Here is a 15,235-nt window from a genome sequence, read left to right on the forward strand (position 1 = left end):
AAATCTGGGATATAGATAATTGCAGGTAAGTATACAATTCAATTAATAAAATGATTTTTGTAGTGTACACAGCATCGTATTTTGCAATGCAGTGCGCACTACAAAATTCATTTCAATAATTAAATTATGTATTTACTAGAAATTATCTATATCCAGGTTTTTAGGTCCATCCACCCTACACCTCCTCCTCCTTGTCTCCCTGCCCCAACATAATTCCCTCCACGAGTCGCGGATGAAGGTGGTTTCATATGGTTATGATGAAATGTTTTACATTAGATGAAATTTACATGTTGAGTATGCTGTTTAAAGGTAAAAGCAACAGCCTTTGTGGGAAGTAGCAATCTGTTTAGTGAATGTTTTAATTGGTATATTGTGAGTCACTCCTTCAGTTTGCATACAGTTTGAATCATAGTTTGTAGTGGTGAACTCTGAAAATAGATCCCTACAAATAAATTAGAAAGTGTATAAATAGTTCTACAGCACACAAATCCTGAAAACAAATTTCACACAGCACAATTTCAATTAGAAAAATTAAAAGGAATAGTGTTAATGTGTAGGATCAAAGTGTCAGTTTCTTTCTAAAATAAAGAGGAAGGTGCTATCTTAATCTATGTAGTTAATGTCTTAAAAAGTATGAAAATGTATATAGTTTAAAGATTGATCAAGGTAATTTTTGGTCATCTAATCATAAGAAAGATATAATTTATTTTTTATATTTTCTTAAAAGGACACAGAAGATAGAAAGGAAGTAGTAAAATGGAACAATCTTCAGAAAATATAAATATCCATTTTGAAATGGCAACTGAACTTATTGAAGGATTATTACAAGAAATATTTAAAGACGAAAATGGAACAGAAAATGAGGACTTTTGGGACTACAGTTTTGATAGTTCATACTTAGAAATGGTGGAAAGGGAATAAGAAGAGAATTTGCAAGAAGAAAATATTATTAATGAAGTATCTGATGAAATGATGCTACATGTACTTCTGGAATACGAATTATTAAATCAATAAAATTATTTTTGATAAAAAAAAAACTTGAAAACATGATTGTTGTACTATTCATCGGTATTCTCTTTTTTGAGAATGATAGTAAAAGTTTTGATGAGGTGTGTAACAGATTAAAGTAAAACAAATTAAAAGCATTATGAACACCTACAATGCTTGAAAATTAGTATAGTACTTATATGCCTGAAAAATTACATTCATAAAATACATGTATAATGATAACACAGGTAAGGAGTGTCATAAATTTAGAAACAATATTCACTATAGGATTTCCTACTCTGACCAGAGACTGTTTCTTTGTCTTTATTGTAGTTATAAAATCAAGCAGTGGTTATTATTTGTAATTTATATGGTAGTAGGGGTCTATAATATTTTTTAACTTTTTTCCAAACAGATTGTCATTTATATCACAAACATCAATCACTATGCCGAGCAGAAATGAAAAAAGAAAGCTGTATAAAAAGACATACCATTTGAAGAGGAAAGAAGGACAAGATTTACATAATCAACAAAGGACGGAGAAAAAAAAGAGTGCTCCTGGTAAGAGCAGCAAGGATTTTTTGAAAAAATTGTGTCAAAGGAAAACTCAATTGCATAATGTTGAAAAGGAAAAACAGTTTTCAGTATCTACAAGGAGAAATGGAATAATAAAGAAAATTGTGTCTGAAATCAGTGGTGAGGAAAGTATGTACAGTAAAAGACGTACTAATAAGTTTGCGGAAATAAGGAAACGTATGTTTCATAAGAGAGTAGTTTTGAATTTATTGAAAAAGGAAAAAGTTTCTAAAAGGAAATTTGCTTTTTATAAGAAGAAAAAATATATAGAGGAAGTTGTGGATGATGCGTTCGAGATAAAAAAAATGTTTTTTATTTTAGTGCTTAAAAGAATAAATACACTAAATAAGGCAATCAGAGTTTTAAAAGCTAAGAGTAAATGGAAGAGACACATAAATAGGACTAATTTTTGTAAAATCTTTTCTGGTAAATGGATGCATACTTCAAATTCTGAGCCATTTTTTAATGAAGATAGTTACTTTCAAAGTAACGACTTGTTGCATGCAGTTGACACCAGTGGTCGAGCGTATGAAGTGAAGGATGGCTGTCCTATTGAGAAAGAGAAAACTGAGGTCAGAAATCCAGAAGGGGAAATAGGTGGAGAAGTTTTACAGGGACGTGTTCATGCTCCTGTTTATAGTTGGAATTGTAGCAGTATTTGCAGTGTACGACAGGATTCAATTGATTTCTTTCGCAATTTCTTACGTAAGTACACTAAGGAAAGTCTAAAAAAAAAAATTGTAATGTTGCAAGAATTAGATCGTTGCAGAGTGAGAGAAAAAAACGGTTTGCAAGGCCATTCTCTGGCTTGTCTTTCTAAAAAAATATGCCAGAGTGTTTTTCATCACTTCAGGATGTTAGCAGTGCATCATACCAAAATGAGAAAATTAGTTAGAAAGATGTATTATGCAAAAAGTCCAGCACTTAAACTTAAAGTGTTAAATAGTGCTCTTTTGCATGGATGTGCATTAGATGTGAAGAATATTTGTGCAGAAATTGAGGTAAGTTATTTTGCTTGAGATGAAGAGAATGTAGAAACTGATATAGTTATAGAAGGAAATGTGTTAGAAAATGTTGCACATTTTAATACTGAAGAATTTGAACAGGAAATAACAAAGTTTAAGGTGATTGCAGGTGAAAAACCAAATTTAACTTGTGTGTGTTGTCGACGCATTCATTACAAAAGTCAAACTAGGTTAGTTGATTTATATTTAAAAAGTGAAGATGAAGATAATACTCAGTGGAGAGAGTTTGCGACTTATTTGCTGGTAGAAAACTATTTTGATTTGGGTTTTGAGCAACGTATTTGTAAATATTGTTATAATAAATTAAATGAAAATAGAATGCCTGCTAGAGCTGTATATAATAATCTTGAGTTGATAAATATTCCATCGGAACTGAAGGATTTAAATACTTATGAGACTATTCTGATTCAATGTGTACATCCTTTTCAGGCTATTGTTCGTATGGAGCCTAAGACTGGGAAATTAAATCCTACAGATTTACAAAGAGGATTAAAGGGTAGAGTTGTATATTTGCCACTTGATTTAAAAAAAATATGGAGACAATTGGTATTGAAAATGTAGAAGAGGAACCTCTAGTTATTCTAGTTAATGGTGTACCTACAAAGAGTAAGAAAATCTGGCAAGATTTAGTGGATGTTAGGAAAGTGAAAAAGGCAACGTTGTATTTAGTCAAAAATAATAAATACTATAAAAATGTTTATGTAGAAGAAGAGGATGTAAGTGAAGAAGAGGATAATGATCTGTCTTTTGGACAAATTGAAAAAGTCGACTTGTCCAGAACGAAAGAAATTTATGAATATTACAGTGTTCATCCACTGTATTCGAAAGAAGCAATGGGGAATGCTATTGAGTTATTTCAGATGAAAAAAGCAGAAGGAAGTCCTATTAGTGTATGGGAAAAAAGTTTGGAAGGTCATTGTTTCCCACATTTATTCCCAACAGGTGAAGGTGCGCGATATGATGATCGACCTATGCAGATTCCTGCATCTGAGTATCGGACAACAAGATTATATGCAGAAGATCCTAGATTTCGTCAATGTATTCCATATTTGTTTCATCTTCTGTTTGAGAGTGACTTATCTGGTCTTTCTTATGCAGTAAACCATATCTTAAAAAGTGGAGTGCATCTGCAAAATGTTTCAGCAAAGGAATTTATGGATAAAGTGCAAGAGAAAGATAGTGTTTTGGATTCTCACCTAATTAATTTAATGGCATGTCAGCGTGGTACTAATGAGTATTGGTACCGTCGTCATGGAGATTTAAAATGCATGCTAAGAAACATGGGAGCACCAACATGGTTTTTAACTCTAAGCTGTGCAGAGTATGCCTGGGAAGATTTACTTGATTTTCTTCGGGAGGCGAATGTAAATATTGAAAATATAAACTACAAGACACCAGGAGAATTGTGTTTGTTGGATCCGGTTAATGTTTGCAGATATTTTAATCATAGATTTGAAGCTATGATGTCTTTTATTACAAACAAGAAAAATGCTCCGCTTGGTGAAGTTTTGGATTTCTTCTGGAGAAAAGAGTATCAAGCAAGAGGTGCTCCTCATATTCACATGTTACTATGAATCAAGGATGCTCCCAAATTTGGAAAAGACTCCGATGACACTGTACTGTCTTTTATTGAACAATATGCCACTTGTGACATACCTAACAGTACAACTGATAAGGACTTAAGAGGAAAAGTGTTACGGTTTCAAAGACATCGTTGTGGAAAATATTGTCTGCGAAAATTCAAATCAAAGGATAAATTCTATACTAAATGTCGTTTTGGATTTGCACGACCGGTGCTTTCAAAAGGAAGAGTCAACAATTTGATGTCAACTTTGCGACATAATATCAGAAGAAGATCACCCAAAAATACATACAATTTAAGAAGAGGTGAAGAGTCCAAATATATAAATGACTACAACCCTGTCATTTTGACCATGTGGAATGCTAACATGGATATACAATATGTTGCGGATAACTCTATTGCTGTGGCTTGATATGTAACGTCTTACATCACGAAATCTGAAAAGACGGAACTGAAGGAGATGTGGGAAGATATTTCTCATGAAAAGAGCCTAAGCAAGAAATTGTATACGTACAGTTTGAAGATGTTATTTCATCGAGAAATTGGCGCATATGAATGTTGTGATCGATTATCATCAGCAAATCTTTATGCGAAATCTCGAAGTATCCTGTGGGTGAGTTTAGGTCTTGCAGGAACACGAAGCCGTGTTTTGAAAACTGTGCAAGAAATTGATTATTTAGCACAGAAAGAACCAGACAGTACAGACATTCTGAAAACAAATATGTTGGATACATACTATCCAAATAGAAGTACTCTGCTTGAAAACATTTGTCTGTATGAAGTACTTGAAAAATACACTTTTAAAAGGAATATTAGAGAGAATGTTGAAAAAGGTATATACGCTGTGATTGGACAGGAAGGATGTCTGGTGAAACAAAGAAAAGGACACCTGATTAATCACCGAAAACTGAGTTGCGAAAATCCAGACAAAAGAGAATTTTACTATTTAGCTCTTTTGCAACTCTTTAAACCATGGCGTACTGAAGAGGAACTACTTGGAGACTTCGTTAGTTATGAAGATTCCTTTAACGCATCAAAAAGTAGTATAGAATTTCCTGTTTTAAGTAATTATCTCAAAATGTTGAACGACGAAATAGAGCAAGAAGCAACAATTGCAGCGGAGATTGCTAGAGAATGTTCACAAGACACTCAAAGTTCTGCATCGTTGAGTCAGGATCCACTGGGAGAACCAATTATACGAAATGAAGCAGCCACTGCCATGGATGAGGTGGAAAGAGAAATGCAGCAAGCTCAAGAGGATATAATAAACTTAAAGGAATTGGAGAAGGAATTTAATCTTGAGCAAAGACAGATATATGACGAAGTGAGAGAGCACATTGAGCATGGTTTTCGTCATGACAAAAAAGAATGCTCATGTATGTCATTTGAACCTATTCGACTATATGTAAGTGGAGAAGCTGGAACAGAGAAACATTTTCTTATAAAAGGAATTACTACATATCTACAGCAAAGAACTCAGTCACCGCTGTCTTGTGTTGTTACAGCTCCAACTGGATTGGCAGCACATAATATTAAAGGTATTACTTTACATCGCTTACTGATGCTGCCAGTTGAACATGAAAATAAATTACAATATCACAAGCTATCTGGAGCTGCTTGTTATGAAGTTTCTAGAGTTCTTAAAGAAATGAAACTTCTCATTATTGATGAGGTAAGCATGGTATCCAATTTAATGCTTGCTTTTGTACATTTAAGAATGCAGCAGATACTTAAAACTGACTATGATGTCTTATTTGGAGGGAAACATGTCATAGTTTTTGGAGATCTACTGCAACTAACTCCTGTGAAAGGACAATCTGTATTTGAAACTGTTACACATGAAGACACCAGAAAGTGTCTTGGCAGTATTGGAAATGTTAATATATGGTCACATTTCAAATATACTGAACTGATTCAAAATATGCGACAGGCAAAGGATACTAAATATGGAAATATTCTTCAAGATATAAGAATTGGAAAACTAACTGAAGATGCGAAAGAAACTCTACGAACTCGATTACTTTGTAAGTTGTTTCCCAATGAAGATAATGTACCTGAGAAAATATATAGTAAAGAGGTTAAAGATAAGTCAGTCATATGCTTGATGCCAACTCTAAAAGAATGCTCAGTTTTCAATGAGAAAATGTTGAAGTTGGAAAATCAAGAAATTAGGAAACTGGAAGCTAAAGATAAAATAGAGCATGAAGGAAGTACTATTGTGTTGTCTGAAAAATTAAAGTTAAAATTGGATACTCTTCAGAAATCTATATCTAAAACTGCTGGCTTAGAGAAGAATCTGTATGTATGTTTAAATTGTCGGATTATTTTACGGAGACATTTACTTGCAGAAAGAGGTTTGGTGAATGGAGCAATGGGTAATATTGTTGGTTTTGTAAATTACCCAAATAGAGATGAGATTGAATTTTTACGAATAAAATTTGATGGAATTGAGGAAGTTCAACAATTCAGTCGCTGTTTTACTTGTGAAAGACTTGTATGTTTGTATAATTTGTTTGGCATATGCAGTGACTATTCACAAATCTCAAGGTTTAAGTGTAGATTGTGCTTTGGTAAATATTGGAAATAGTGTATTCAGAGAGGGTATGGGATATGTTGCTTTATCACGAGTTAGAACTTTATCTGGACTTTATCTAATTGATTTTGATGAGACAAAGATTAGTGCAGATTTAAAATGTGTGAAGGAGTATAATAGGTTAAGAAGAGAATATGCTCCAAATTTACCTCAATATCCTTTAATTAAAAATAGTATAGTTGGTCAGAAAAGGAGAAATGAGGAACAATGTACTGAAGTAGTAGAGAAACGAAGAAAAAAAGATGAGACTGTCATTGGTAGGAGTAAGAAAAAGGTTAGTACTACAGAGATTGTTGGATTTAAATTTGAAAATAGGTCTGGTGTCAGGAGCAAACATGTTGTTGTTCTTTAAATTCTGTGTTTGAAAAATGTACCAGTGGTAATAGTGAAGTAGCAAGTGTTTCAGAAGTAAGGAATGTTTTAGACATATTTGCAGGAGTAAATCAATTTTCTCAGAATATTCAGCAAGATTGTTAGGAACTTATTATGTATATGCTTACAGTTTTGGAAGAAGAAGGTGTAGGTATTGATAGTCTTTTTGTCCTATCTTATAAATGGGAACATATTTGCAATAATTGCTCATTTACAAGTAGTACTGACATACACACAGAAAGATTTATATATTTAACATTACCAGATTGTGAAACAGTGTCCTTTAATAAACTAGTTAAAGATGCGTATCAGAACATGGTCTGCTCTCAATGTAACTCAGAAATGTTATCAACCCTATTTATCCACAGATATGGACAGTATGTAATTTTAATGCTTCAACGATGCAGAGCTGATGGAAGTAAATTGTCAACTTCAATTAAAAATTTTGTGGCTTCTCAAATATCTATTTCTAGAAGAACATTTGTAACTGTAGCAATTATTTTTCATGAAGGGCCATCAATATCATCAGGACATTACATAGCTTATTTGAAGTGTCCAACTGGTTGGATGCTCTGCAATGATAGTCAATTAAGTTTTAAGAAACGTTTGACTTCTGAGTTAAGAAATTCTTATCTGATATTTTTGGAACCAAAATTTCTGTGAAATTACTTGGTCTAGTCAGAGTAATACTGTAAAGATATGAAACTGTGTTGTTTAGAAATATCATGTGATTGAGGGTGTTCAAATCTAGAAATGAAACTTTTATGTGGCAAAGTGATAGTATCAGGTAAGGTTTCCTTAATGTTTATAGTACAGGACATGTTGGAATTAACTCATACTATTTGGCCACGCGGAAAACAATGAGATATCAAAATGTGGAATTGAGATGAATGTTTTTAGAACATACTTACTCTGAAGTTTGTTGAGAGGTATTAAAAAAAATGAATTAACTCATACTATTTGGCCACGCGGAAAAGTATGAGATATCTAAATGTGGACTTGAGATAAATGTTTCTAGAACATACTTACTCGCAAGTTTGATGACAGGTACTCAAAAAATACCGAATTAACTCATAGTATATGGCCACGCGGAAAAAAATTAGATATCAAAATGTTGACTTGAGATAAATGTTTTAAGAACATAGTTGCACGGTTATTTGTTGAGAGGAAATTAAAAGTTACTGGTATACTTTAATTAGTTTGTAATTGTGGAGTATGTGCTGTGCTTACTCAAGAAATTGCGAATTAGAGAAAAACATTTAAGACATGTTTTTTTCTAGGTATTTATAGTATGTATAGAGATCTTGTACGGGTTTTTTAAACACAATCATTTTGATTGTGTTTTTTTTTCCCCGCTGTTACATGATGATCAGTATTGAAATCACTGTTTATAGTGAAAATCAATTTATCTGAGGACAGCAAAAATAAACCATTGAATATGTTGTCTAAGTTATTTTGTTACATTGGATTTAGAAATATGTATTATAACAGATTTCTTTATTGTCTTCCACAGATATTACATTTTTAAGATAAGTACAACTTATCATATCTGAGAGTGTCGTGTACCTCTCTCTTATCCTTATTTCTTTCATCCTCTTCCTTTGTTAGTGGTGTTTAGACATGTTTATTCCCTTTAACTCATGCACATTTTGCATTTTTAAATTTTCTATGCTGTTTCTCTTACATCTTTTCTGTTAATATTCTATTCAGTCTATCTAACTCTTCAGTTTGTTACTTACGTTGTTTTATACTGAGTCACCTTTATTGACCCTTTATCACGTTTGTTTCCTGAATCTTAATTTCTTTGTTTTACTGTTCCTTCCAATTTGTTCCCTTACTCTGCTTTCATTAATTATGCTCAATTTCCAAACTTAAATCTATAGTTTAGTTCTCTCATCCTACTTCATTTCTCTTTATCTGTCTCTCTTACACTCCATATCTGTTTCTATTCCATTCATCTTCTGTTACTCATTCTTTTTCACTCTGTTTCTCTTAGTGTTGTTCCTTTATTTTATCTATCTCTTTAAGACATTTCAGTATTCTTCGTCTGTTTATTTTACAGACTGTTTGTTTCGTGTATTATCACTGATTATACTCTCATTTTGTCTCTCACTTTACTTTCCTTTAGACAGTCATTCTTTGAGTGCTATTATTTCTTTCAAATAATTCTGTCTCTGTCTTTTTCTGTCCCTCAGTCTTCTTTTCTTTCACTTTCTGTTTCAATCACTTCTACTTTGTTTTGTTTTGTAAAATGACACTATAACCTTATTTTTACTTTTTTTCAACAGATACCATGGTTTTTTAAAGATTTTAAGTTTTTCTTTATTACTATTTCTTAGGTAAGTATAAAAAATAAAAATACTTTTTCATCGCTGTTTAATTTTTTTGAGTATCCTGGTCATACCAGTGTTGTGTTTTATGTGAGCACTTTCATGGAGGATTGGCTCTACGGTCACAAGGAGTCTCTTAAAAATTAATTTAAGAAATCAGCAACATTTCAGTGAGTCAGTTCACTAATGCGGATGTGTCAAAACATTGCAGGTAAATGATATGTGTTAAAGAACTTTGGAGCATATTATCAAGTGGGTTTTATTCTGCTTTTTTGGCTTTAAAAGCGAAGAAAGCGGAGATAAAATTATCTCTCTAGTATGTAGGTGATACTAACACCAGTTAGCGACATCTAATAACAGATAATGCGTATCTTGTGATTCGCTTTGTTTGTCTGTGAAATTTATTATTGTTGACATGCAAAGTTAGTATTGCAAGATGTTAGTGACTGGAAACAGTTCCTAACATTGCTATCTCCTTTTACCCACTTTTGAAGATATTTGTGCTATGGTCGAAAATGTCCAAAACATAATAGCTGCCCCTGAGCAGTTCTTAGTTATGTCATGTAATGGTGGTAGATAACATGACTAAGACCAATAGCTCGGTAATGGATGAATATTGCTGACTTCACAACCATATTTATGTATTTGGACCGATTTTTATCACTTAGGACAGTGGTTCGTAAACAATGTTCACCTGTGGTTTCTTTGACCTACTCAGCAGTTTACAGTGGTTCCTCACCATTTTATTTAACGGTTGGTAGGTGGTATGTACGTTCTGTTACCTTTCTTAAAGTAATTGGGACACATTATTTCACTTATACAATCATCCGTTCACTGATCCGTCCATCCGCTCTCTTAACCATCCACCCTTTTACTTCACTGATGTATCCATGCTTTTGTCCATCTACCCCCTTTGACTTACTAATTAATCTTTATAATCACCCTTTCAGTTATCCATTCTTTTACTTTTTCACTTATCATTTTATCTATCCACGCATTTACTTGCCCATCATCTACCCGTTCACTTTTTTATCTATCTATCCTTTCACACATCCATCCACTAAATCACTGATGCATCAGGTGCTCTTTTACTCATGCATCCATCCTTTAACATATCTATCCATTCTTCTAGCCATTTATGCAACCTTCCAGCCATACATCCATCTATTTATCTTTTCTCTCATCTATACTTACACTCATTCATTTATGCATCCATGTTTTCTTTGATTATGTAACTATTCTCTTTTCATTCATCCATTCATTCTTTCAGTAATCGATCCAGTCATTTAGACATTCCAAATTTATTTACTCACTCAGCTTTGTACTTTATGACCTGAGTCTTTCTCTGCAGAGTTGTAGGGAGAAGAGGCGTGTGAAGTAGAAACTAAAGCAAGGGGTGGGGTGCGGTGGGTGAGAGTTTACAATGCCTCCGTACATAGGCAGACTGAAAAGGTAGAAGTTATCAGTTATACATGATGTCCAGTAACAGGATGTGAGGTTACTGTAAAATGGTGGAGGGGTCTTTTCAAAGGATGTGTTGGATGTAATTCCGATGGCACTTTAAAACACCTAAGCTACAAATATGCGTCTAGCACAGTGTTGTGCTCGACTGGTGTTATGTTGTATGTCTGATTGCATGCAGATATGTAGAACAGCAACTATCTTTACACAAAGAACAAGCAAAGACTATTGGTCTTGACAATGGGTGCTAGTTCATTTAAGTACAAAAGCAGTAACCATGGCATTGTTGAATATATTAATGAAAATACTGCTGTTTAAAAATCATGAGAGAATGAAAGAACGTTAATCTGTTTTTTTAATTTTCTTTCATAGCCTTCTTTAAAGAAAGTGTTTTCTAATATGGCATGCTGGTGGTTTTATTTTTTTTATCTAAGATAATGCCTTCTGTTCGTTGAGGCAGGAAGAGCGCTATTTGCTTTAAAAAACCTTGACTGCCATATTCTCATTCAGTAAGTGCCAATAAGTTCCATAGAGAATTTCAGTGTGCGGGAGGGGTGCTCCTGTAGCAGTGAAATCCAAGGCCGTTCCAGCAGGGGCTGTCAGCCTTCTCACAGGGGAGGAGCGCGCAGCTCTCTGAGATGGATACAGTTACACATAACAGGGTAGTGACGTCTGTGGAATTTATGGACGGTTGGTCACCCTAGTGTGCGTTGTGCCCTTGGCACTTCATTACGGCGGACTGGGGAGCCGCAGTGCACAGTTTGGGAATCACAAGTTTTAGAAGTATTGCCAGAGTTTTCCGCGTTTCTTCTACAGAGGCAGAGGAGGCTACCGAGGTGGCCAGCGAGGAGGGAGAAGATACACCAATTTCTCAGACTCCTCGTACAGTGGAGGAAGTGACAACGAGACGGCAGGACCAAGTAGCTATCAAAACCAAGAACAATGGTACCAACCAGCACAGGATCCCTCCAACAGACAACAACAGCCTTTTTTAGAGAACGACTCATGGAGACCCCCCCGAGGGAGAGGCGGGGGATGGAACAGACGACCGAACAGAGGTCAAGGCCCCCAGAACTGGGACGACTCGAGGCAGCAAGGCTACAACAACGTCAGCAAGCAGGTGAGATTCCAACAGGCCAACCACGGGGAAATCAGCACACGGAAGAAGACTTACCGCTGGTAACCAGACCAAGCCCCATCATGAATCTATCTCAGCAGATACTCTCTCCAGCAGAGACAGCAGTCCTGAGTAAGGGCCTCTCTTTCGTACCTACCTCACAAGGGAATCTCTTTACCATCAAATCAGAATTGACCAGGTTCTTCCGGAAGGTCCGCCTTCGAGGCTATTTTTTGAATAAACCTTTCACTCAATCAAGATCGTTCACTCAATTACGGCCGCCCTCCACCTTCACACCCCACACTGCAATGACTAACCACCGTATCCTGACGTACGAAAGCCTGGTGATGAACGACGTACTCAAGATGTGGAAGGAGAGGCCCTACATAAGACACAACATTTCCAGGAACGAAAGGGCAGCACTGGATGGCCTCAAAAACAACAAATCACTGGTCATCAAGCCGGCGGATAAAGGCGGAGCAATCGTCATCATGGGGACGGAGGATTATAAACAGGAGATATACTCACAGCTGAGGGACAATGTGAGCTATCGGCGCCTGACAACCAACCCCACCAACGAGATCAGACGGCAGATTATCGCTATAACGACCAAAGCAAAGGAAGCTGGTTTCCTCTCTGAAAAAGAACATGCATACCTTAATGTGGACCAACCACGCATACCAACGATTTATGTCCTACCTAAAGTCCACAAGAATCCCACCAAACCACCAGGAAGACCGATCATATCGGGGTGTGGGTCCATCCTCGAACCCTCTGCAAATACATAGATGTGTTCCTGAAGCCCTTGGCGGAAGCTACCGACACTTATCTGAGAGACACGATGCAGGTGATTAACCTGATAGACCAACGCCCTTTTGACAAACAAAAACAATTATTGGTAACTATGGACATCGTGTCCTTATACACGAGCATTCCCCAAGAACCAGCCTTGGTAACCATACGAAGGGCTTTGGAATCCCGTCCACAACCAGCGGAAGTCCCAACCGAATTCATCTCTGACTTACTTGAGATCGCCATGACTAAAAACTTCTTTTTATTCCAAAATGATGAAAGGAGTAGCTATGGGGGCGGCCTTTGCCCCAGATTTGGCAATACTCTATATGAACGAGTACGAACAACATAGGGTCCTTTGCTCCAACAATCCATACCATGAGAGAATTTTGGAATACCGTCGGTATATAGATGATATACTGATAATATGGGACGGTGATAAGCAAGAATTGGAGGCCTTCACGCACTGGCTCAATGCTCAATCAAGTGACATCCAGTTCACCAGCACCTGTAGTAACGAATCCATTGACTTTCTAGATATAACCATTAAAGAAAGTGAGGGAGTCCTTTTTACCACCCTGTACAGAAAACCGACAGAAAGAAACACCCTGCTGCAGTACTCTAGTCATCACACCCGGGCCCTTCGAGACAACCTACCATTCGGACAATTCCTCAGGATCCGGAGGAACTGCACGATGAAAGATGACTATTTTCATGAATCTGATGAACTGATCCTCCGACTCACTGAAAGAGGATACCCGAAGAGGCTGGTCAAGAGGGCGCGGAAAAGGGCATGGTTTAGCGATAGAGAATCTTTGCTGACACCAAGGGTGCGCCAACCGCTGGATGATAGGATGACTTGTGTGACCACCTACTGCTGTAAAAGCAATGCAGTACGCAGGATAGTGAACAAGTACTGGAATATTGTATCAAAGACCCTCCAGATGCCCAATCTACCAATGCATGCTTTCAGAAAAGCAAAGAGCATCAGAGACTCTGTAGTATGCTCCATGTTAGACAGCCCGACTGCCCCCACAATACAATCAATGTGGAACCTTCCTGCCATCGTGGGAAATCATAAATGCGGAAACTGTAAGGCCTGCCAACTGTGCCTAGAGACTGGAACAGTAACACACAATGGTCTGTCCGTGCCCCTGAAAACCTTCACAAATTGCAATACCGAGGGGGTGATTTATGCAATCTTCTGCCCCTGCGGAATGATATACATAGGCCAGACTAAACAAAAGATAAAGAACCGTGTGCTACAACATTGCAGCAGAATAAGGTGCAAAACACTGGGAGCCCCCCTTGTAGAGCATTTCCAGGAGCACTCACATACACCTGAATCAATCAAGTGGGTGGTTATTGAGAAAATTACACTGGGCCCACGGGGTGGTAATCTCAATTCTATCCTTAACGTGCGTGAATGCAAATGGATGCAATCTTTTGACTCTGTGCAAAGGGGCCTTAATGAACTGGAAACCACTTTCTCCCAGATGGCCCTTCTAGATCCGGATTGATCCAGCTACTGAATGCCTTAGTGTAGGCTGCAATGATGTCTTCTTTTGAATACCCATACAGTACTTTATTGATATGGACACTGTGTTACGCCGCGTCAATCAATATTATCGAATGATGTGTGTATGTATTTTTTGCATTTTTTGCATTTGACCAAATGTACATATTAACATTGTGCACACATAATGAATTGATGTTCTGGCACTGGTTATGTTGAAGTATCGGCTGATTGTAAAAATAAGCCTCCTATATGTTTCCTCTACTTGCAACCCAAGGTATATAATTGGTCAGGTACAAGTTTTGCTCCTGTTTCACTTGCCTTACATGGGACATTGCAATAAGGTCATATATATACAACGGAATGTATTACGTGACTTGCCGGTACATATTTGATCAATAAGTAACCAACCGATTTATTCTTTCGCCTTTTTGACTGCACACAAGTTTTCTTGCTCAGATACAGTCCCCAGATAGCGAACAACAACTCTTTTTCTCTATCCCTTGGACCACTCGTGGCTGATTGGCCAGAGCAGGGCGAGCCCCCTAGCAGCATTTAGCGCCGGCACCTCGCGGCGGCTCCCTTCACTGCTGTCAGCCAGAGGAGAAGAAACAGACAGACAGACTAGCGCTGCGAATAACAAGGTGAGCCCCGGCCACATCTCCGCCTGGACCTCACCACCCTAGGCTTAAACGCCAATGAAGCACATTCCAAAACTGACGGCGAGTTTCCCCGCCGCAGTTGCGTTTCCTTACTTTTTACACGCATTACCTACAGTCGCGCCCTTAATTTACCGCGACCGGCGGAGCGAGCCATTGCCCCGCTTGATACTGCCCCCACCGGGTCGGGCGCCCGGGGCTTACGCGGACCCAATCTTTTGGGTG

The sequence above is a fragment of the Lissotriton helveticus genome, chromosome 6 (assembly GCF_964261635.1).
Source record: "Lissotriton helveticus chromosome 6, aLisHel1.1, whole genome shotgun sequence".
NCBI lineage: Eukaryota > Metazoa > Chordata > Amphibia > Caudata > Salamandridae > Lissotriton > Lissotriton helveticus.